The 25,232-nt window shown below is 38.8% G+C and overlaps 1 long non-coding RNA gene across 1 annotated transcript; it reads left to right on the plus strand.

Moving 5' to 3' along the window:
- The first annotated feature begins 1,996 nt into the window (after nucleotides 1-1,996).
- Nucleotides 1,997-14,211, plus strand: LOC136308412 (uncharacterized). The gene is made up of 4 exons (XR_010726095.1): nucleotides 1,997-2,112; nucleotides 8,175-8,417; nucleotides 13,604-13,667; nucleotides 14,003-14,211. It is a non-coding gene; the product is annotated as an uncharacterized lncRNA (long non-coding RNA).
- Nucleotides 14,212-25,232: the final 11,021 nt, after the last annotated feature.

Raw genomic sequence — 25,232 nt, forward strand, 5'->3', positions numbered from 1 at the left:
AGGTAATAGCAAATGTTGGAGAGGCTGTGGAGAAAAAGGAACCCTCATACACTGTTGGTGGGAATGTAAAGTAGTACAACCATTATGGAAGAAAGTATGGTGGTTCCTCAAAAAACTGAAAATAGAACTACCTTATGACCCAGCAATCCCTCTACTGGGTATATACCCCAAAAACTCAGAAACATTGATACGTAAAGACACATGCAGCCCCATGTTTATTGCAGCATTGTTCACAGTGGCCAGGACATGGAAACAACCAAAAAGCCCGTCAATAGATGACTGGATAAAGAAGATGTGGCACATATACACTATGGAATACTACTCAGCCATAAGAAATGATGACATCGGAACATTTACAGCAAAATGGTGGGATCTTCATAACATGATATGAAGCGAAATAAGTAAATCAGAAAAAAACAGGAATTGCATTATTCCATACGTAGGTGGGACATAAACGTGAAACTAAGAGACATTGATAAGAGTGTGGTGGTTATGGGGGGGGGAATGGGAGAGGGAAAGGGGGAGGGGGAGGGGCACAAAGAAAACAAGATAGAAGGTGGCAGAGGACAATCTGACTTTGGGTGATGGGTATGCAACATAATTGAACGACAAGATAACCTGGACTTGTTATCTTTGAATATATGTATCCTGATTTATTGATGTCACCCCATTAAAAAAATAAAATTAAAAAAAAAAAAGAAGTTGGTCCATTATGTATACAAAAGTATTTTTAAAAAGGTATTAAAAAAGTATAAAAAAATTTAAGGCCTTACAGAAATATTTAGTAATACTTATATCAAAAAATTTATTCAAAATTGTCATTATTATTATTGGTAAAAAAAAAAAAAAAAGACCCAAACCATAACCACCAAAATAATCCTTGTTGAAATGCCAAAAGACAAAAAAGTTCATCTCTTAAGTCTAGTAAGCACAACTTAAGGGTGTGATTCTTTGATGATTCAGCACATTTAATTAAATCTTAAAATGCCCTACTGGCTGGTTCTGGTGAGCAACTGAACCGATATATAAATTACAGACTTCATTTCAGATTGCTGCTTAGACTCCTGGAGTAAAGATGTGCTTCTGGCATGTTATAAATAAACGAACAATAGCTCTGCAGCAGCCAGCAGATTGTAAAAGAAGACAGCATCTGGATAAAATTCAACATGCAATTTTAGCTTTTGTCACATTTTGAATAAAAATAGTTGGCTGAATAACTACCTATTTGAATTATTGAAAGCTGGTGATTACAAATGGGCATCCTGGCCGATAATTAGAGTGGCAGTAAATATCATTCAGAGTTTGAAGAGCTTGGATAGTATTCCAGAAGTAGTTTTTCCTTAAATTGAGTGGTGGAGACAAAAGCAGTTTATTCTTCAAAGAATGAGCAAAAGCTACTGCATTCACTGAAGGAGGTTGCACAGACACGGGTTAATTTACGTAACACTTCAGCGGTTTGGGGGTTTCCAAACTGCAGCAAAGATTAGGCAAAATAGAGATTAAAATTCATTGTTATTCTCTGTTCTTTTCAAACATGAAAGCATTGCATTCTTAAAGGATGACTCCCAGCAGACAGGTTTTTATTTGAGATACAATAAAACAACAACAACAAAAACACAATCAATTCTCCTTTTGAAACATGATATGATTCAAAACAGCCACTAGAGGACAGTCAAAACACTGGGGATGTGGCAAGGCAAAACCTTAGATTAGACTCTTAAAATGAAAGCTGTTTTGCAGGATTTTGAAAGCATTTGGATGTTAGCACAGAGAGAGAGAGAGAGGGGTAGGGGCAGGGATGGGGGAGAGAACCTTCTTGATCACATTAATGTAACAGTAATGAGAAAAAGCAGTAAAAATATCACACAAACCTGAGAGGATTTTTATTGGCACACATTTTTATGACGATGGGATGACAAGGCTAAATCTGCCCAGTGCCTTGGGGACAACAGTTGTAGGACAGTGATTCAGCACACATGATGTAATGAGGTCAGTTCCCGAATACACTGATAACGCTGCCTCCAAAACAGCAACAGATCAAGGATAATACACCAAAACGCAAAACACATCACTGGTATCAGCTTTATGGGACATTTACTGGCAGCTGTATTGGTACGTTATTTGCTATCTATGTGTGTGTGTTTAATGTAAGCAATGTCGTTTTAGATTCTAAAGTCAGAGTTATTACTTTTTTAAAAGTCCTCATGGCTCTATCTAACCCACATAATTTGTGGGAGATGAGGAAGAAATGACTCACATGATTTTTAAAATGCCAGTGAAAAGGCAGATAAAACAGTGACAGACACTGGAGCACTCAGCTCTTAGTCTTTAAAAATCTTTCCATTGGGAAGGGAGCAGAGGGGGAGTAGGGGCCAGAGGGGATAAAGTGTGACGGATGAAGACTTGACTCGGGGAGGTGAACACACAATACACTGTATAGAAGATGTGTTAGAATTGTGCACCTGAAACCTGTATAATTTTGTTAACCAGTAAGACCCCAATAAATTCAATTTAATTTTTTTTTTGTATTTTTCTGAAGCTGGAAATGGGGAGAGACAGACTCCCGCATGCGCCCGACCGGGATCCACCCGGCACGCCCACCAGGGGCGACGCTCTGCCCACCAGGGGGCGATGCTCTGCCCCTCCGGGGCGTCGCTCTGCTGCGACCAGAGCCACTCTAGCGCCTGGGGCAGAGGCCAAGGAGCCATCCCCAGCGCCCGGGCCATCTTTGCTCCAATGGAGCCTTGGCTGCGGGAGGGGAAGAGAGAGACAGAGAGGAAGGAGAGGGGGCGTGGAGAAGCAAATGGGTGCTTCTCCTATGTGCCCTGGCCGGGAATCGAACCCAGGTCCCCCGCACACCAGGCCAACGCTCTACCTCTGAGCCAACCGGCCAGGGCCAAAATTTTTTTAATTAAAAATCTTTCCTAGAAGAGAATTGGGCCAGCAGTAGAGAGGCCATGAGCAAGAATTCTAAGGACCATGTAGCATCCTAGATTTTTTTTTTTACAGTGACACAGAGAGAGGGATAGATAAGGACAGACAGATAGGAACAGAGAGAGATGAGAAGCATCAATCATTAGTTTTCTGTTGTGACACCTTAGTTGTTCATTGATTGCTTTTCATATGTGCCTTGACCGTGGGGCTGCAGCAGAACGAATAACCCCTTACTCAAGCCAGCGACCTTGGGTCCAACTTTTTTTTTTTTTTTTTTTTTTTTTTTTTTTTTTGCTCAAGCCAGATGAGCCCACGCTCAAGCTGGTGACCTCGGGATCTTGAACCTGGGTCCTCCACGTCCCAGTCTGATGCTTTATCCACTCGCCACCACCAGGTCAGGCAGCATCCTAGATTTTAAAACTAAAAAGTATTTTAAGGGCCTCAGCATATACTATTTTCCATTATTTCCAGCCTGTAATCTTTCTCAGAGCTATTTTAAAGTAGAATAATCTGTATACCATGATATTCCAAACAAGAAGCATTTTCCAAATCAGCTACTGCTTAATTACCCATGAAAATGTGTCTATATATGTTGGTCAAATAAATTTGTAAATATGATATATATGTTTGCTCACTTATAGTTTGTACTGGAGGAGCAGGCTGGATTGTTATAGCCTAAGGCTTAATTTTAAGACTAAGCTTTTCCCCACACCCTTGACTGTTGCATGATGTGGGGTGGTGCACTCTCATGAGGAATCCCATTATGCCTCAGATAAGTGACTTTGTATCAGGGACTTCCTTATTTGTATATTGGATTAAAAGTTTTGATTTCTATACTATAAAATGGGGGCAGACCGGAAGCTTGCTCTCTGGGTTCCTGAGATTAGCATTAGAGAGCAGAGCAGAGAAAGGCCACATGGAGGAGCCCAGGAGAAGCAGCCAAGATGGAGGAGTGCTGAAGGAGAAGCCAGTTTATGCAGAGTTTGTGCAGAGAGAAGGAAGGAGATGGGGAACAGAGGTGAATAAGTCTGGTGAGCTAGAAACCTTTGATTCTAGGAAACTCGGATAAGTCAGTAGCTCTGTGAGCACTGAATGTGAGTGGGTTTTGGAGCCCAGTGTGTGTTTTTACTTGCCCACCAGGTGCAAGCTAGGATTAAAGATGATGGCCCACCAGTTCTTGGCTCCATTGTTTCTTTAACAATTGTCTGAATCCAATGCAAACCTGCATGGGCCGGGCGGCTGTGATGGTGGCCGTGGCAACTGACTTTACAATATATGTATAGTTTACAAATGATTCGAAGTAATTAAGTCATTAGCTGCCTGACCAGGTGGTGGCGCAGTGGATAGAGCGTCAGACTGGGACGCAGTAGACCCAGATTTGATACCCCAAGGTCGACAGCTTGAGCGCAGGCTCATCTGGTTTGAGCAAGGCTCACTAGCTTGAGCCCAAGGTTGCTGGCTTGAGCAAGGGGTCACTCGGTCTGCTGTAGCACCCTGGTCAAGGCACATATGAGAAAGCAATCAATGAACAACTAAGGAACTACAGTGAAAAATTGATGCTTCTCATCTCTCTCCCTTCCTGGCTGTCTATCTTTATCTGTCCCTCTGTCTGACTCTGTCACCAAAAAAAAAAAAAAGAATCATTAGCAATTCTAGGCATAAATGTAACAAATTAGGACAGAAGTTATGGCCAACCCATTTTGATTTCTTGAAGCAGAATTCTGCTTGCCAGTGTGGGAACTTCCCTGAAAGTACCCTGGCTCCTTGGAGGAAAAGGCTTTGGGCACTTCCAGCTGAGAAAAATAACTACATCCTCACTCCTAGATTGAGATGACTAATCCTAATTTATCAACAGTACAAGGGAGAAAGCATACTTGTTCCATCTGTCTAAAATATAGTTGCAGTTAACATACTGAACATATTTATTTATATTTTTGTTAAAAAAATACATTTTTCATATGAACACTTAGAAAAGCAAATCATTTAGTCTAACGTAAGATATCTTACAATGGGACTTCTGACCACATTTTATTCTAATATCCTCTCTAATAATGCATATAATCTTGGCTTGCCTTTCATTTTCCTTCCATTAAAGAGAGTTGCACAGGAGCAGTAGGATCAGGCATGACTTAAATATTTGGCCAGTTGGAATCACTAGAGTCATTCTACTTACTGTAAGAAACAGGAAACCCCGAATTTGTGTTTTCTAAGATTCCTGAGAGGCTTTCATAAACTACCGTAATTCTAAGCACCAAACACCAAAGGGTTTTTAGATATCTCTTCCTACTACAGACAAAAATCTTAGCCTATAAGACAAGTTATACAATTAAAGTTTGTCATAAGCAAGGATAAAAGTTCTTATCTTAAAGTGTCTGCAGGTTGAGATTTGGAGGCTCGGTTAAAGTATGCAGTAGACTAGGCTCTAAGGACTCTTCTCTGAAACTTCCCTGGTATTGACACAAGAGAGATGTGCAACCCCATCATTCCTAATTGTATCTTTCAGATAGCCCCACCCATCTTATATTATAGTTTTTGTACACTCCTAAAAAGTAGGGTTGTGCTTCACATATCACTAATTACCCCCTAATGTCTTGCATATTTGTAATTTGATAAAGGTGAGTGCATGAATGAGATTGCAAGGTAGAAGGAAGCAAAGGATGGGGCTCACCCAACATACTTTTCTGGATACTTTGCTTCTCATGCAATTTTATCATCTATCCAGAAGCAAGAACCAGAGCATCCATGAATGGCTCTTCTCTTTGTTCACAGGTATCTGTGCTGCTTCAGATCTACCATATGTTCAGCCTCTATGTCAATGATAGTCAACCTCAAGGTTCTTGAACTGCTGGACAGTGTTAACTGATAGGATGAATTGACTGAATTGTGTTAAGTACAGCATCTCTCACAGTAGAAGCGCTCTATACAAAAGGAAGGGATGAAAGAATGAGCAAATGATAAGGCAGTAAACTCTAGTTTCTTGAATATAGAAAGAATCTTCAAACCAAACCTGCCAGACAGTCAATGAGGCCACTTGTTGTTCTACTCTGAGCCCTTTCTGTCTCTTTCATCTTTACGCCCAATAATGCCATTTGAATGGGCCATCTAGCTACCGGGATAATAGTTTTATAAAGTTGGATGTTTTGGGAAAATATTGAGTTCTTCGATCTCTTACCTGGTTTGTAGCGATGTTTCTACTTGCTCTTTTCAGGCTCTGTCTACTCCACTTCCCAAACTTCCTCCAGGTTATGGTGTTTGTGAAATTGTTTCACTTTAATATTTTTAATGTGGACTCCATCAGAAGCAATGGTACTCCTGTACTGGGAGTGAATCTTTCCTGGGATGAGCTGGTATAACTAAAAGAAATGAAAGGAATTAAACCTGATGCCAAAATAAGCACCGGAATAAAATTCTTCCTGTTTATTTTTTCAAAGTTGGGAGGAAATTTTTTTAAAAAGTTTCATTTAAGAAAACAGCACCAAAAAAATAAGTGTGGGGATGCTTATAAAGTCAGTATGATTTTTTCCTTCCTTTCTCCCTCTCTTCTTTCCTCCCTTCCTTTTTTTCTCTTTCTTTAATTTGTTTATTCATTTTTTTCATGATTATACATATAAGCAGGTAAGATAAAGGGTCTTTTCTCCATTTAAAAATATGAAAAATGAGGGAAGAGAGGGTTGGGGAAAAGGTGTAAAAAGGGACAAATATAAGGTGATGGAAAATGATTTGACTTTAGGTGATGGGTATACAACATAATCAACTGTTCAAATGATGTGGAGATGTTTACCTAAAATCTATGTACTCTTCTTAATCAATATCACCCTAATAAATTTAATTTTCTAAATAAAAATAAAATAAACTAAAAAAAGAAAATATGAAAAATAAGAGAGAGATGAAGGGGTCATATTGTCTACAATGTATATTATGATACTGTTAATTGTTTTTGCCATGATAAAAACTTAATATATTGGTAAAGCCACAATTCTGATATGTCAACTCTGTATATTTTAAATTTTAATATGCTTTCATATACTGAACTTCATTTCTGTAACTCAATATATCAGAGTATAATGATTTCCCAACTGTAAGAATCTTTAAGGAATTTGTATGTACCCTTAAAGCTGCCATATTCTTCAACATTTTAGTTAGAATCATTAGACAAGTAGAAATAGAGACTCACTAATGACACCTGTGTCAACAGCTAGGTAGTTGCTCACCAAACGATCTTTCCTTTCTTCCCAAGTACACAGCTCAGTGAATTGTCACAGTACCTTTCCTCTTGGGTGTAACCTTGTGACTGGTTGTTGATCAATGAAATATGAATATAATGAGTAGTATTGAACATAATAGTATATAAATAGTGGTGTATGACTGCCAGGTCTCACACACCATTCTCTCTTTTTCCCCTTGGACCCATTGAGTGGAGACATCTAAGAATCAAGAGAATGATGTAGAACTCACACTGCTGCTTGGAAGAAACCTGCCCAGTTGAGTCAGACAACTGGACTCAGAATGAAATATGAGTGACAAGTAAACTTTGAATTTGGATTTTTAATCCAAATTTTAAACTTTGAAATTTTTAAGTCATGTGCTACAGCAGTTGACCTGTCCCAACTCATACATCAGTCTGAGAAAATTGATGTTGTTCTAAAGATTTTCATGGACAGGGATGGGAAATCCATGCTGCTGGGAATTTGAGTGAATATAGAAACCTGCTGTTTTCTCCCTCTGTCTCTCACTGGTCCTTGAAGCACAAGCCAGAAGTAAGATAGCTGTGCCAAGATACTTTGAATATTCAGTTCAAAAAACATTTGGTAAGCACAAGCCATGTGCAAGAAACCAACAAGAAGGGTCTTTCCTTAGTCACTAAATGAGTGTAGTAAATAGTTTTTATGAAAAGGATAGAGACCCAGAAAATAACACAGCTGAATAAGACAATTAACTACACGGTTGGATAAGAAGAAACAAACCAGGTATGAAAAATTAGGGAAGAAAAAGAGGAGGGAAAGAAAAAAAGGAGGGGGGGTACAGATGTGGTTAGGAAGCTCAACTTGGAGAAATTCCTTGAAGTACTCAAGAGAATTTTCAAAGGGACCTTGAGGTCATGCCCAGGGATGGGGAGGAAATAGTACAATGAGTCAATGTTGGATCTAACCCTTTCAGACTTCCTTTCATCATTCTCCATGTTCTTTAATCTTCTTCCATAAATCTTATTTTCTAACCGTTCATTTATTTCATCCCCTCAGCTCTCTTTTAAAATAGGTAGACTTTTCCCTGGTTTTTGCATAGACAATTCACCTAACTGAATATAAGATAGAAGACTAACCAAGGGAGGCACTTCCCTGTATTTCCTCAAGCCGTGATCCATAGTCCTGGAGACTTGTGGAGACTAGAAGATCAATCAAGCAATAACAACTTCTGGATCTTTTCCTGCTACAGTGAAGCACAGGCCATAATGCAGTGCCGTGAATTTCTACGCAGTCCTTTCTGTAAGATATGAAAAAATAAATCATGCCCTAAATTTTGTGATTGTCTGGAGTTGGCTGCCACCAAGCAAGCTTGAGCAATCTATTTCTCTGAAGGGAACACCCATATTTCTGGGAAAGTTTAGGCACATTCCTTCCTAGAAGAGAAGAGGAAAGACTAAGTGGCCTTTGGCAGAATTTTAAGACCTAACTATCTTTAAAAATGACATTTTACAATGATGAGATGGGATGGCAGTAAAAATTTTGATTTGATGCTGCCTACTGACTCTTAAAGATTCACAGTGCTTTATATATGTATAATTTAGCCCTTAGATACTTGGTTTGGTGATAGCTTCACTTGCAGAGCAAGGTAAATAATTTTGTTTAAGGTTTCCCAGAGACTATTATGGGCCTAGAATTGGTGCTTTTGTTCAAGGAATAACTACACAGAGGCTGGAATCCTCATGCTATCCCTTTTGAGTCTGAGTCAAAGGGCCTTGAGCAGGCAAGGTAACTCGGACCTCTGGATCTTTCTGTGGAATGAGAATAAAATGGCCGGACCAAGTTCCCTTCCCTTTCACTCCTTTGATTCATCCCATTGAATCTAGTGGGTCAAGTCAGGTTTTCTTCATTTCTATCTTCACCTTTGGTGAAGAGGAGATTTTAGTATAATTTTAAGAACTTTCCTGATCTTCCCACCTAAAGTAAATATTCAGTAATTCTCCATCATATTGTTCTGGTTTATTTTTTACAGAGAATTCATCATTATCTGAAATTACCTTTTTTTTTGTTTGTTTTTTGTGGGGGTTTTTTTTTTTTTTGTATTTTTTCTTAAGCTGGAAACGGGGAGGCAGTGAGACTCCCGCATGCACCCGACCGGGATCCACCCGGCACGCCCACCGGGGGTGATGCTCTGCCCATCTGAGGCGTAGCTCTGCCGCAATCAGAGCCATTCTATCGCCTGAGGCAGAGGTCATAGAGCCATCCTCAGTGCCCGGGCAAACTTTGCTCCAGTGGAGCCTTGGCTGCGGGAGGCAAAGAGAGAGACAGAGAGGAAGGAGAGGGGGAAGGGTGGAGAAGCAGGTGGGCGCCTATCCTGTATGCCCTGGCCGGGAATCAAACCCAGGACTCCCGTACACCAGGCCAATGCTCTACCACTGAGCCAACCGGCCAGGGCCTGAAATTACCTTTTTTAAAAAAATGTATTGGTTTGCTTGTCAACCATTTGCACCACCACCATCCCTATTGTGCGTGCGCGCGCGCACACGCGCACACACACACACACACACACACACACACAGCAGTTACATAAGTAAATAAAGCCAAGATGCACTATGAGAAGTGATCAACATTAACTGTTGTTGGTCATATGGTAGCTGCTTTATTTATATCACAAGTCTGGATCTGTAGATCCAAATGTCTACATGACACATCCAGTTGGATACCTTAGAGACATCACACATTTAACATGTGAAAAACAGAATTTTGGTTCCCTCTCACTCCAGCCCAAACCAACACGCTTCTCTTTCAGTCTTCTTCATCTTGGCAAATGACACAGTCATTCACCCAGAAAATAGCAAGTGTCTCCCCCAACTGCTATGACCAACCCATTACTAAGCCCTGCCAATCTTCTCTCCAACTTAAATTGACTATGTCTTTCTCTTCTTCACCACTTTCTTTACTCTGATTTTTCTCCATTGTCTCTCACCTGAAATTTTTTTCCTTACTATTTTGTGCAACTCTGGTTCATTCTTCTTATTCCTATGATATCCAAGAATGATAATTTAAAAATTAGATTTGATCGTATCACTCCCAACCAAATATTATAGAATAAAATAATCTGTGCCTTCTTCTAAAGCTTCACCTTGACTCAGTTTCTTATCCCTTGCCATGAGCCAAGTGCATAGTCTTTCACCCTTCATGTTTGCCAAGATTTTTCCTACTCCTGAATCTTTGCATAACCTGCTTAAATGTTTTCCTGATCCTTTTCACCTGCCTACTCCAAGTAATTGTGTATTTCCATTCAAATATTTCCCTGATTCACCGAACTAAATTAGACCTCCCTCATTTTTTCCTGAACTTTGTCCTTTTCTTTCAAACCATTTAACACAATTTATAATTATTTACCTATGCAGGTGACTCTCTATAATATTGATCTAAAATTATATATAATATATAATTAATATATTTTAATATTATTTTAATAAATATAGTATTGTCTATACATAAAACATATAATTATATATCTGGTATATATAATTCTAAATATATAAAGTATATATATATATATCTGTGATTATATGGCTGTACATGTGATTGTCCAATTACGTTTTCCTTGCTATTGTATATTCAGTACACAGCACAATGCTTGCCACCAAGTATGCATACAATAAATATTTCTAGAAAAAAATATTATGATTTAGTAGTTATACATTTTTATTGTAATATAGACTTAAATACCTTCTCTGAAACCCTTAGAGCCAGGAGAACTTGGGAATTTAGAAATTTTCAGATTTTTGGAGTGATGTGGTACACGTACAACATTATGGAACACTCCTGTAAAGATTTGAGGCAGCATCTGCAATCAAGCACTAATATTTCCAATATCAAATGTTTAAATATTTATAATAAGTAGAACCAGTTAAAACTATGACTATCTTCATATTAAGTCATATCCAATTATCATCAATAAAATTGTGAAAACAAAGTCTGAGTTTTTAGAGGAGTTTGGATTTGGGAATCGTCCTTAAAGGATTGAGTTACTGCTCCTTCCCTGTCATGATATCTGGCTTTTGTAAAAGGTGTCCACAGAAGAGCTCACTTTCACCATGTGAAAAAGCACTTGACATTTATTCAGACTGACCCAAAATAAATTCAAACCACTCACAAGGGAACAACGGACTCTCAATGAACTACAGTTACACAGCCCTTCCATCATGAAATGCTCTCACTGAAATAACCACCTCCTGGGAGCACTTAAAACTCTCCCTTCTGCAATAGATTTGAGACAAAAAGAAGAAATAAGGAATCTGTCCAAAGACAGATTTACTGCTGCCTAAGATGTATTTAACAATACATGTTCTGCCTCAATTGTCCCCACCCCTGTTTCCACTCACAACATGTAGTACCTCCCTACTATTAACTTTCCCAAAACTTCCTAGTGTGTTTGTCCTTGCATTATAAATGCTTTTGTCTTTAAATTAAATACAATCCTACCACTTAGAGATTATTCTTTGTAATAATTATTTTATTTTAAAATATTTTATTTATAAAAGAATTAGGGGCCCTGGCCGGTTGGCTCAGCGGTAGAGCGTCAGCCTGGCGTGCGGGGGACCCGGGTTCGATTCCCGGCCAGGGCACATAGGAGAAGCGCCCATTTGCTTTTCCACCCCCCAACCCCCCTCCTTCCTCTCTCTCTCTTCCCCTCCCACAGCCAAGGCTCCATTGGAGCAAAGATGGCCTGGGCGCTGGGGATGGCTCCTTGGCCTCTGCCCCAGGCGCTAGAGTGGCTCTGGTCGCAGCAGAGCGATGCCCCAGAGGGGCAGAGCATCGCACCCTGGTGGGCAGAGCATCGCCCCTGGTGGGCGTGCCGGGTGGATCCCGGTCAGGCGCATGCGGGAGTCTGTCTGACTGTCTCTCCCCGTTTCCAGCTTCAGAAAAATACAAAAAAAAAAAAAAAAAAGAAATTAGAAAACATTTTATAAGTATCTTTAACTTGATGTCCAAATGTACATTTAAAAATATGTCCAATAATAAGAACACATGTTAATATTATATCTTTAATGGAAATTGTTATGTACACAATCTCTCAAAAGGAAGTGTTCCAAGATGAGAATATTATTTTCTTAATTTACTTTCCATATTTGTAATTGTAAAACAAATGCTGGATGTAACTCTATCTTTCTAAATTCAAAGCCATAGAATATTGGAGAAATAAAACTCCCTCTTTAAATTAGGAAAAGGGATAAACATGAAGATGCAGTTGAAGTCATCTTAAACTCTCTTTTTCTTTTTTTAATTGCTATAAAATATACACAAAATTTGACATTCTAAGCATTTTTAAGTGCACAGTTCCCTAGCTTTAAGTACATCTTCATTATTATGTAACTATCACCACTGTCCATTTCCAGAACTTTCTTTATCTTCCCAACTAAAACTCTGCATTCATTGAACACTAATTACCCATTCCTCACTCTGCCCACCCCTGGAAATAACCATTCTACTTCCTGTCTCTATGATTTGGACTGTTAGGTACCCCAGATAAGTGACATCACATAATATTTGTTCTTTTTTGACTGGTTTATTTCACTTAACATAATGGGTCAGAATTGCATTCCTTTTTAAAACTGAATAATAATGGTCCATTGTATTACGTATATACCACATTTTGTTCATTCACTCATCTGTCAGGGATACTTGGGTTGCTTCCATCTTTTGGCTATTGTGAATTATGCTGCTCAAACTCTTTTAAAATATTTTCTTGTAAAATATTGGCTAGAAAAGATTCTCAGTAAGATAAAACAGACAACATTTGGGATGAAAGTCCATTCAAGGATGAAAGTCCATGTTATTCAGTAATCCTACAATCAGTTTCCCACAAGCCAAGTGTTTTGTTTTTTCATTAGATAAAAAGCATACTTTCCTCTTAACCTCCTTCCCTTCTTAGTTTCATAATTCATGTAAGTAAGAGATTATAATAGAACATCCTCCTGTGGTTACTAAATTTGTGACAATAATTTGTTATATTCACCAAGTTAGTAACAAAAATAGAGAATAAATCCTTGCCTTCTAATTTTTCAGGAAACTAAGTTAACATCAACTTTGTGGATACATGCAAGCTTCAGAATCACAACAGTCCAAATACGTGATAGATTCTAGGATGCTCTTAGGTCTATCTGAAACTTCAATTTAGGAGGTTTTTATTAACTTCACTTTACTATGGTCTGTTGTAATGAAGTTTTGAAGGGCAGGCTCCCATAATTTTCTCATAAAAGGTGTGATATAGAAGACACCTTAGAAATTATCTCATTTTACATCAGGCCAAGAAGTAATATTTTCACCCTGGCCAGTTGGCTCAGTGGTAGAGTGTCAGCCCAGCATGTGGATGTCCTGAGTTCGATTCCCAATCAGAGTACACAGAAGTGACCATCTGCTTCTCCACCCCTCCCTCCTTCTCTCTCTTTCTCTCGCTCTTTCTTCCCCTCCTGCAGTCATGGCTTGATTGGAGCGAGTTGACCTCCGGTGCTGAGAATGGCTCCATGGCCTCCTCCTCAGGTGAGAAAAATAGTTCAGTTGAATGAAGCAACAGCCCCAGATGGGCAGAGCATAGCCCCATAGGGGGTTTGCTGGGTGGGTCCTAGTTGGAGCGCATGCAGGAGTCTGTCTTTCTACCTCCTCTCCTCTCACTTAATAAGAGAGAAAAAAAAAGTAGTATTTTCCTGTTATATTGCCAGTTGCCATAAATCGTTTTAGGAATAAAGAGGGAGTTGAATTAATTAGAAACATCTTCTGTTTTACCTATGTCTTTCTTTTATGTCTAAAGGAAGATTCTAGCATAATTTGATTGTTTTCAAGGCAGCATACTAAAAGTTATTGTTTGATCTTTTCAGGCTTCAGAGATTGAGTGCCATGAATTTGTGTTTCCCGGAAAGAATCCAAACCTTTCATCTTAGGAACTGCTATTAAAGTGAATGTGTCTATCAAAGGCCAGAGCTTGTTGATAGTTGGACTGATTGAAAGCTTCTTGGAGATGAACTATTCATGTGGGAGACTCATCACATTGCTCATAATAAATGCAATTGCTTTCTTGAAAGTCTAATGCCGTTGCCTTAGATGAAAATACTGCTCTCCTCAGACTTGTCTTTCTTCCCAATCGCTGTCATAATGTTGCCTTTCAATGTGATTTCATTAGAAGGCACAGAGAAATAACTTTGAGGTTCATACTGTTAAGAAAACATAATGAGACCCTCTACTGTTGCTACTAAATTTGTGCAACTCAAAGATGACAGCTTGTCATTTGTTTAAAAATACTATGCCTAGTCTCTCAAACAATGTAACATAGAAAGTAAGCTAAAGGAGAAAAAATTAATTCACCTTTTGTCTACAAAATGAATCAATGCCTACATCAAATGCTGAACAAGCAGGTATTCCTTCCTGGAAAGGGGGAAATTACTTCTCTTCACAATTCCAAATTTACAAAATCAATAAATCAGAAAAGTTATTTTTTACACCACAAAGAAGTTCTTATTTTTTTTCACATGGGGACACTGATCTCCATTCTGCTCTCAGAACCTTGTATGAATTTATTTCTATGACAAAACACGATTTGTACCCAGAATATCCAAAGTAAGGGAGTCAGGGAAATAATATTCTCAGGCTTGCAGCCTTGTGGTGCAGGGGAGAGCATAAAAGATCATGGAAGCAAATGCTGATGATGTACATAGATAGGTATACAATATACATACATACATACACACACATGCATATATATGGAGAAGGAGAGAGTCACAGTACAGAATATATTATAATATATTCATTTGAGACATACCCATACACTTCCAAGTGGAATGAAAAGTATGGTTCAGCTAATAGTGGCAAGTGGATGCAGATTGCATGACCCAAGGAAGTGGTTCTCAAACACCTTCAATTCTGTCTTGGCTCCAGCCACTATAACCATATTTAATGTGACCCCAACTCAACCCCAGCCACATACAGACAGAATAAAATTTCAACCTTTTGAGATGAGAAATAGCAACTCAACCTTGATAATAAAATTCTTCCCAAAGCTACAACCTATGTCAATTCAAATTTAGTTGTCAAATATAAGAGAAAATGATCACAGCAACTTGTCACAAATCTAATCATATCCTCTATGAAAGACTACTCTAAAGCTACATGAGCAATTCTATCAAAGGGGTTCATGATTGTAATATATGTTTAAAGGAGAAGAATTTCTCTGAAAATGGGCATTTCTTGGTAGTCACTCAAGAACCATTCTTAGCTTCTTACTTTTTCCTCTTTCCCAATGACTAAGTCTTAATGTAATAATTTCCATGAAACTCTAGGTAATTGCCTATATATCTCTAAGTTTTATCACTTACATTATTTTTGAACTGTAATTAATTGTTATGGACCTGCTTGTCATCTTTCATCAAGAGCAAGAACTAGGTAATCTTTTTTCTTCCCATAGGCCCATGTCCTCCACATTCCTTTGGAGTTCAGGAACTCAATGATATTTTATAAACAAAATTCTCAACAATTAAAAACCATATTTTAATTGATTTTACTTATTTTCTAATCTCTGAAATATTCATTTTTGTGTTCTAGACATTGTTTTCTATTCATAATATCAAATCTTTTCATATGGCATCAAGAAGACATATGTAAACAAATTAGAAGATTTTTTTAATTAAAAATATTACTTTAACATGTATTATTAACCTGACCTGTGGTGGCGCAGTGGATAAAGTGTCGACCTGGAATGCTGAGGTCGCCAGTTCAAAACCCTGGGCTTGCCTGGTCAAGGCACATATGGGAGTTGATGCTTCCTGCTCCTCCCCCTGTTCTCTCTCTATCTCTCCCTCTCTCTCTCTCTCCCCTCTCTCTCTAATAAAAATGAATAAATAAAAAATAAAATAGAGTGAGTTTAAAATAAAACATGTATTATTATTGTCAACCTTCTTTGTTACAAATATAAACTTAAGAAAATTACATTTACCTTAAGTTTCCAAGGAAATATCTTTGCTTGCATGTTTAAAGTTCGAATACCATCTATTAACAGAACTTGAATCATCACTTGTTTATTTTTCTTGTATGAGTCTTGCTCCCACAGATTGCTAAGCCTCTCTTCTGTGCATGAACTCTCAGTTTAGTCCTGAACAGGTTTTTCTCCCAATTGCAACCCAAAGTTTTATACATGTCTTCCTGTCCTTATAGAGTTTATCTGTGTCAAAAAAATGTGTAAATGTGTTTAGACAGAGTTTTAGCACACCCTAATTCTTTAATTCTCTTCAATGTTTAATATATCACATTCTTACAGCCAGCCATCTATTTATCATTACATTTCAAAAATCTAGATATAAAGCCAGATTATATTTCTGTTCAGTATTTAATAGTGAAATTTAAATTAGTGTAAAAAAATGTGAAAATCATAAAAAAGAAAAAACCATTCATACACCATTATTCAAGTCATATAGGTGTGTGAAGCAAGTCATAAAAGTGCCAAAATATAAGGGGACATTTTGCAGAGTCAAGCTCATTTTTTAGTTCACTAAAATGTTTATTACCTGCTCACATACACACATAAAGAGTTCATTCTGGTATATAATGTAATGTACTCTTTCATAAAAGTATTACAGCAGGTGCTGTTCTATTGGACTAAAGGCAGAGAAGATCAGTCAAGCATTTCGGCCAAGATTTAGAGAGTCAGAATCTGTATTAAATTCAGCTATCATTTCATCTGCAAAGGGATAAAGAATTTTATTTTTTTAAGAGCCCATTAGGTGTGGGTAAGCAAAAGAATGACACTCCTCCCCCTTCAGTATATCAACATCTTAATCCTGGAATCTGTGAATATATTGTCACACATGCAAAAATGATTTTGAAGATAAAGTTAAGGATTTTGAGATGGGGAGATTATCCTTGATTATCCGGGTAGACCCAGTATATTCACAGTCTCCTAATAAGTGAAGCAGGAAGGCAAGAGTGTAAGAGTTAGAGAAGGAGATATGATGAAAGAAACAGAGTAATGAGCATGGGAAAGACTTGGCTGGCCACTGCTGGCTTTGAAGGTGGAAGAGGCCACAACTGAAGCAATCCCAGGCAGCCTCTGGAGGTAGGAAAAGGCAAGCAGCAGTTCTCTGCTATAGTTTCTAAAAGGAATACAGCCCTGATGCCATTTTGATTGTAGCCCAGTGAGGCTCATTTCAGATCTCCAGAAATGTAAATAATAAAATTATATTATTTTAAGTCATTAAATGTGTGGCTTTCTGTTACAGCAGCAATAAGAACTCAGTACAATGTTCCCTAAGCCCTCAAACCTCTGGTCCAAATACTTGACAATCACATTGAAAGCATTACTTCAAAATTTATACATGGATGAAGTCAATGTGGAAGAAAGGAGGGAAGGAGTGAAGAAAGGAAGGGAGGGAACAAAGGGAGGGAGGGAAGGAAGGAAGGAAGGAAGGAAGGAAGGAAGGAAGGAAGGAAGGAAGGAAGGAAGGAAGGAAAGAAGGAAGGAAATCTACTTCAGCAAGTTCACAAAAACACTAGGGTTTCTAAAATTTTAATGCTTATGGGATTTTGTAAAAATGGGCTAGTAAGAGGAGCAATGTTTTGAAGCCCAGTAAATAATTCCAGGTTTTTTTAACTGGCAAATAGTTTCTTTAAAAAAATTAACAGGAATGAGATGATAAAAGGAATACAGATAAATACCTTACTTGATAGATCTAAGCATTGCAATAGTGGACTGACATCTCTTTGGGGGCACGTATCAAATTTTATTCACCTTTCTATACTCATGCCCTAGGGTAGTACCTAACATAAAGTAAGTACTTAATAAGTATCTGTTGCATGAATAAATATAGGCTCTAGGGAAGTAAAGAGAAAGAGATATCAATACAAAATAAAAGGTGATTCATTCATTCATTCAACAAATATTTACTGAATGCCAATTTTTGGCCACTTGATAGAAAAATAACAAAAATATAATCCTTGCTGTCATGAAGCTTCAAAACTCCTTCGGTTATCAAATACTCTCCAACCTTTAAGCATCTTTGACATTGGTATTCAAGGAAGATACAGCTTTAATTTCATAAATTATCATTTCACTGTGTCCAGTTTTGACATTCTCAATAAGCTAAATTATTTAAGGCCTGAATTTACTTATTTTGCACATTGTGCCAATGAAGCTAAGTTATCTTGAATAGAATTTTTCAGACCCTATAAAAAAAAGAAAAGAAAAAAGAACAAGCTCCCCCATCTACCAAGCAATTAACTCTCTGAGGGAATCCTCTGCCTCTGGCTCCACTGCATCCATCACTTTGCTGAGATAACTTGACAAATCCAGGCAACCCAGTGAGAGTCGGTGCCCAAGCACAAAGAGAAAATGAAACGTACTTCAAATTAATGAAAGAAATGTAATTGAATTTTTTTGAACATCATGGATGGGAATAACTGAGCTAAAGAACATATTCCTCATATGCCCCCAATCAGGCAAGGATTTTGTTGCATTCACAGGCTACTCAGTACAGTAAGCAGTGCAGCAGCAGAATGTACATGCTCAGTAAATGAGTGAATGTTTGATAAGCAGGGCTGGAGCCAAACCCAGAGACAAACCTGTCTTCTGGTTTAATAAAGTAGTTTGCCCAACGTGAGCCCTAAAGACAAGAAGGGCTCTAATCCATTTCCGGTCTGAGTCATGATGGAGGGGAGCAGAGTTAAGCATTCGGTTAACAGTTTAGTCATCCCTCCTTTAGTTTATCAACCTCCACCCTGGCAACACGCACGCAGAGCCAACTCCCCCTCGGAGCCAGGGAGGTCATATCTTCATTCCCTGCGGCAAATGTAATGTAATCGAGGAGACAGCAGCGTGTTGCCACACCGTACAAATTTAGAAGAAAGGCAAACTGGGAACTGTTATTTGCATCTCGTGACATTGGCTAGATTAAACTTTTTTAAGAGCACTTTCTTTTTAATTAGAAACTATCTTGAGCGCCAGCCAAAAGAAATTTTATGAAGCTGATAAGATGATTTTGAGTTTCTCGAGCCTCTTCTGGGCTTGCTCCTCTGCCCTCTTGCCTTGCTCAGCTCAGAGAGAATCTCCCTGTATTCCTTCCTGTGTCAAACTGAGCTGCTAAGGGCCTCCTCTCACAGAGAGTACAGTCTGCACTAATTCCCAGCTGACCAGAAAATGCTCAGCTCCCCAACTCTCTCCAGCTAACTTCCTATCTGTAGCAGCCTAAAGTGTTTCCTCCTGTGGAATTCTGCCCTCTACCATGGAGTGTATAGAGAACTTTCCTTGGCTTCCAGAAATGCAACTTGGCATACATGATTCTCACCAAAAAGGCATCTCACCGAGCAGAAGTTTTATTGTAGATTTTATAATGACTACCTGTCTGGAAGTCCTATGTGAATGTGACCCTCCAGGAGTCATAGCATGCAGAGATTAAATCGTGTGCTAGAACAGGGGTCCCCAAACTACGGCCCGCGGGCTGCATGTGGCCCCCTGAGGCCATTTATCCGGCCCCCACTGCACTTCCAGAAGGGGCACCTCTTTCATTGGTGTTCAGTGAGAGGAGCATAGTTCCCATTGAAATACTGGTCAGTTTGTTGATTTAAATTTACTCGTTCTTTATTTTAAATATTGTATTTTTTCCCGTTTTGTTTTTTTACTTTAAAGTACGATATGTGCAATGTGCACAGGGATTTGTTCATATTTTTTTGTAGTCTGGCCCTCCAACAGTCTGAGGGACAGTGAACTGGCCCCCTGTGTAAAAAGTTTGGGGACCCCTGTGCTAGAAGATTCTTTTCTACTGGCTTACAAATAAACAAGACGATGGAGGAAAAGTAAAACTATACTATGTCATGTGCTGCTCTGGTGTGTTACTTTCCTGTATATCACATTTATTTTTTAAATATCCAACAATTACCTCACAGGTGTTTGTTTCTGTGTCATGATTTTGTATAAGTAATTTTTCCAGCCCTGGCCAGTTGGTTCAGTGGTAGAGTGTCAGCCCGGCGTGTCGAAGTACCTGGTTCATTTCTGGTCAAGGCATACAGGAAAAGTGACCATCTGCTTCTTCAGCCTTTCCCCTTCTCTCTCTCTCTCTCTTTCTCTCTCTCTCTCTCTCTCTCTCACTCTCTTTCTCTCCTCTCTCACTCTCTTTTCTCTCTCTTCTCCTTCAGAAGCCATGGCTCAAACAGTTTGAGCAAGTTGGCCCCTGGCACTGAGGATGGCTCCATGACCTTGCCTCAGGTGCTAAAATAGCTCAGTGGCCAAGCACTGGAACAGGGGCCCCAGATGGGCATAACATCACCTGGTAGGGGACTTCCTGGGTGGATCCTGGTCAGGGCACATGCAGGAGTCTGTCTCTGCCTCCTGCCTCTCACTTAGTAAAAAAATAATAATATATAATATTTTCCTGCTTACAAAGATTTTCTTCTTTTGTCCTTGGAAAGCAGTCTAATAGAATTTCACTGTATTATGAAGAGATCCGCCAAAGGTTTATTTTAATCTCCTTAAGGACTTCAGTGTATATCTGTATCAGAATGACCCAATCTTTAAATAAATCACATATAGTTTTTTTAGGAGTGATACTGTTTTCAAAATTATATAAACTATGTAAATGCTGCTACATATAATATATTGATCTAAAACATACAGTTAATAGAAAATTCATTTTGGGAAATAATTTGTATAATAGAACCAGTATCATCTTCCTTGCAGTCGTGTTTTGTAATGCTGCACGTTCTGAGTTTGACTCACCAAGCCCTGGAAAAGGTTCATTAGTAGAATAGGGTTGTTTAGGTGGGTGGTTTGTCAATATGTCTAAAGTGGCGTATGTAGCAATCATTTTTATGACTACAAGCACTAGGGAGGATATTTTAAAATCACCACTGGGGAGAGATAAAAACATGGACTGTAATCATTGTGGTTGTTTTCTGTCATTTTAGATTTATTCTTTTGTTGGTTGCTACTAGCAACAACAAAATTAAGCTGAAGAAATTTTAATCAAATAAATACTGCTCTTTACTTCCCTGATCATATACTCTGTTGCACTGAAAAGTAGGCAATAGAAATCAATAATCTTAGATATGAATTCTTTGGATGAAACTTATTAAATCTTAAAAAAAAACAATCATCAATCATAAAGATTAGGTTCTTGGAGCCATGAAAAATAACCTCCACTGAGCTCACGAGCATCTTTCTGCTCCACTGTATATGGAGCAACGGAATTGGATTCTCTAGCGCTCATAAAGAGAGGCTGAGAAATAATTAAATATCCCATATTTGAACCTGAAATTGATCTGAGCTCTACCATTGCTGATTGCAATCCTGAGGGCTCTGCTCGTTTAAACCACAAGGAAAATAGAAGGCACTTTGAAAAAAAAACTTAATAAAAAAATCTCAATAACATAAAAAAATGATATATAGCTGAAGCTTCTCTTTTTTTTAATACCAAGATTGTTTTATTTTTTCAAAATTGTAATTTTATAAGCATTTACCCATAGGCATTATATATCACATCAAAATCTTACTTCTTTCAAAAATAGCCTTATGGTTTCATTTTCCCCCATTCCACTGTGTTATAACAGTAGGGAAATGGAAATAGGATAATCTAATAGAGAGTGATCTGAACCAGGATTGGAAACCATGGGTTTACCTTAAATAGTTTCCGATTCCTTGTAGAGTATAGCAATTTTGTAATTATTTTACTGTTGTTTATCTCTCTCTCTAACATGAAGTCTTTAAAAATCAGATCTCCTATTTCTATGAGTAACAAAATCAGGTCATTTTCATTGATTTAAGGTAAGCCATTGATTTTTTCACATTCCTTAAATGCCTTTGCAAATCATTTTTCAAATCATATTTTTATTTTCTTTGCAGTTGACACACAATATGATATTAGTTTCAGGTGTAAACCCCAGTAATTAAACATTATATAACTCACTAAGTGATCATCCTGACAAATCTAGTACCCATCTGACAACATACATAGTTATTAAAATATTATTGACTGTATTCTCTATGCTGTATCTTACATCCCTGTGACTATAACCAATTTTCACTTAATAACCTAATAATCCACTTGTACTTCTTAATCCTTTACCTTTTTCACCCAACTCTCCAATCCCTTATTATCTGGCAACCATCAAAATGTTTCCCTGGCCCTGGCCGGTTTGCTCAGAGGATAGAGCGTCAGCCCGGTGTGAGGATGTCCTGGATTCGATCGCCAGTCATGGCACACAAGAGAAGTGACCATCTGCTTCTCTTCCTTTTATTCTCCCTCTTCTTCCTTTCTTCCCCTCTCACAGCCAGTGGCTCACTTGGTTCAAGCATTGGCTACAAGTTCTGAGGATAGCTCAGCTGGTCTGAGCATCAGCCTCAGTCACTGAGGATAGCTCAGCTGGTCTGAGCATCAGCCTCAGGCACTAAGGATAGCTCAGTTGATTCCAGCATAGGCCCAGCTGGGGGGTGCTGGGTGGATCCAGGTTGGGGCGCATGCGGGAATCTGCCTGTCTATCCTCCCTACTCTCATTTAAAGAATATTTTCTGTATCTATGAGTCTCTTTCTTTTCTGCTTGTTCATTTATTATTATTTTTAGATTACATTGTTGATAGATATGTATTTATTGCTATTTTATTGTTCACATTTTTTATCCTTTTTTCCTTCTTCTTAAAGACCCTTTAACATTTCTTGTAATACTGGTTAGGTGGTAATAAACTTTCCTGGCTTTTTCTTGTCTGCAAAGTTCTTTATATTCCTTTGGTTCTAAATGATAGCTTTGCCGAGTAAAGTAGTCTTGGCTGTAGGTACTTGTTTTCCATCGCTTTAAAAATTCCTTCACCTGCAAAGTTTCTGTTGAAAAATCAGTCAACAGTCTTATGGGAGCTCACTTGGAGGTAACTAACTGCTTTTCTCTTGCTGCTTTTGATGCTCTCTCTCTGTACCTGACCAGGCAGAGGCTCAGTGAATAGAGTGTCAGCCTGGGACACTGAGGACACAGGTTTAAAACCCCGAGGTCACCAGTGTCAGCACCGGCTCATCCAGCTTGAGCACGGGCTCACCAGCTTGAGCGTCGGGCCAATGGCTTGAGTGTCACTGGCTTAAGCCCAAAGGGTGCTGGCTTGAAGCTCAAGGTCGCTGGCTTGAGCAAGTGGTCACTCACTCTGCTGGAGCCCCCTCTCAGTCAAGGCACATATGAGAAAGCAGTGAATGAACAACTAAGGAGCTGCAACAAAGAATTGATGCTTCTCATCTCTCTCCCTTCCTTTCTGTCTGTCCCTGCCCATCCCTCTTTCTCTCTCACTTTCTCTCTCTTGCTAAAAAAAAAAAAAAATTCTCTCTTTGTCTTCAATCTTTTGCATTTTGCATTTTAATCACGATGTGTCTCGGTGTCAGCCTCTTTGGGTTCATCTTGTTTGGTACTCCGTGCTTCCTCACTGTGTATGTCTATTTCCTTTTCTAGATTAAGAAAGTTCTCATCATTATTTTTTTACATAGGTTTTTAAGTTTTTGCCCTCTCTCTCCTCCTGGTACCTCCATGATACAAATATTGGTACATTTATAGTTGTCCCAGAGGCTCCTTACACTATCCACATTTCTTTGGATTCTTTTTTCTTTTTGCTGTTCTGATTGGGTCTTTTTTTTATTTCCTTATATTACAAATCACTGTTTTAATTCTCAGCTTCATCTACTTTACTGTTGATTCCCTGTAAATTATTCTTCATTTTAGTTAGTTTATCCTTCGTTTCTGACTGGTTATTTTTTTATGGTTTCCATGTCATTTTATATGCTGTTGAAATTTTCTGTAAGTCCCTCTACTTTTCTCCTAAATTCATTGAACATCTTTATTACCAGTGTTTTGAACTGTGCATTTAGCAAATTGCTTGTGTCCATTTTGTTTAGTTCTCTTTCTAGAGTTTTGTTCTTTTCTTTTATTTAGGACATGTTTCTTTGTCTCTCATTTTGGCAACCTCCTGTGTTTGTTTCTATATAGTAGGTAGAGCAGCTACATCTCCTAGGCTTGGTAGAGTTACTTAATGTAGCAGGTGTCCTATAGGGTCCACTGGCACAGCCTCCTACTTTACCCAACCTGGGCACCCCAGATGCACCCTACATTGTTGACTGTGTACAACTTCCTGTTGTAGTTGAGCCTTGATTGTTTTGGCATGTCAATGGAAGGGAATTACCTCCAGGCCCATTGGTTGCAAGGACTGGCTGCGACCCTGTGGAGGATCAGCTGTGCAGGGGCCTGCTCCATTGAGTAGAACTTATTTCATCAGGACTCTGGTGCTCGCCGAGTTTGCCCCTTGAGTGTGTTACTTGTGGAGGTGATTGGGTGGTGCTTCCACGTGGTCTGAAGCTGTGCACTGGGTGCACTGGCTCTGAGGCCTCCAGGAAGTGCAGGGTAGGTCAGCCACTGTCTGTGTTCTGCCTAGGGCCACCTGGGATGCGCTACAAAGTGATCCTCAAATGGCTTCTACTTGTGCTGAGCTTGGAGGTTCCCAAGAGAGGCCAAGCTGCAAACCAAGGCCAGCTACTGCTAGTGCCTGGCTTGGGGCCACGTAGCAAGAGGAATAGGGCACACTGAGCCCAGATGCTGCTTGTATGAGAGATTTTAAGAAAGTCTGAAGCATGAGCCAACACAGGCCATTTATATGGAAAAGTCACTGGAAACTAACCAAAGCTACTCTTAATTAAGCACTAATATGCCAGGCACTGTGCTACATGTTTACGTATCATAATTCATTTAATCCTGTGTTTCTGAAGATACAATCTTCTTTTTTTATATACATGGAGAAACAGAAACTCAAAGAGGTTAGTAATTTGCCTAAAGTCAGACAGCCAATGAGTGGCACAGGCGAGTAAGGCTGGTTATGTGCAACTGCAAAGGCTTTACTCCTTCCACTCTGCCACACTAGCTTTCTAAAAATGCAAAAAAGCTATAGTTATTCATGATATATTATATTATAGGACAAGGAGGAAACAAAACAGAGGACCTCTATGTGTTGGGCACTTTACATACATTAACATTTAAGTATATAAAGGACACTGTTACCTTGCAAAGTAGGAATATTTGCCATTCAAACCCTTTAAGGGACGTAAGATTGCAGAA

This window comes from Saccopteryx bilineata, chromosome 6 (genome assembly GCF_036850765.1).
Source record: "Saccopteryx bilineata isolate mSacBil1 chromosome 6, mSacBil1_pri_phased_curated, whole genome shotgun sequence".
NCBI lineage: Eukaryota > Metazoa > Chordata > Mammalia > Chiroptera > Emballonuridae > Saccopteryx > Saccopteryx bilineata.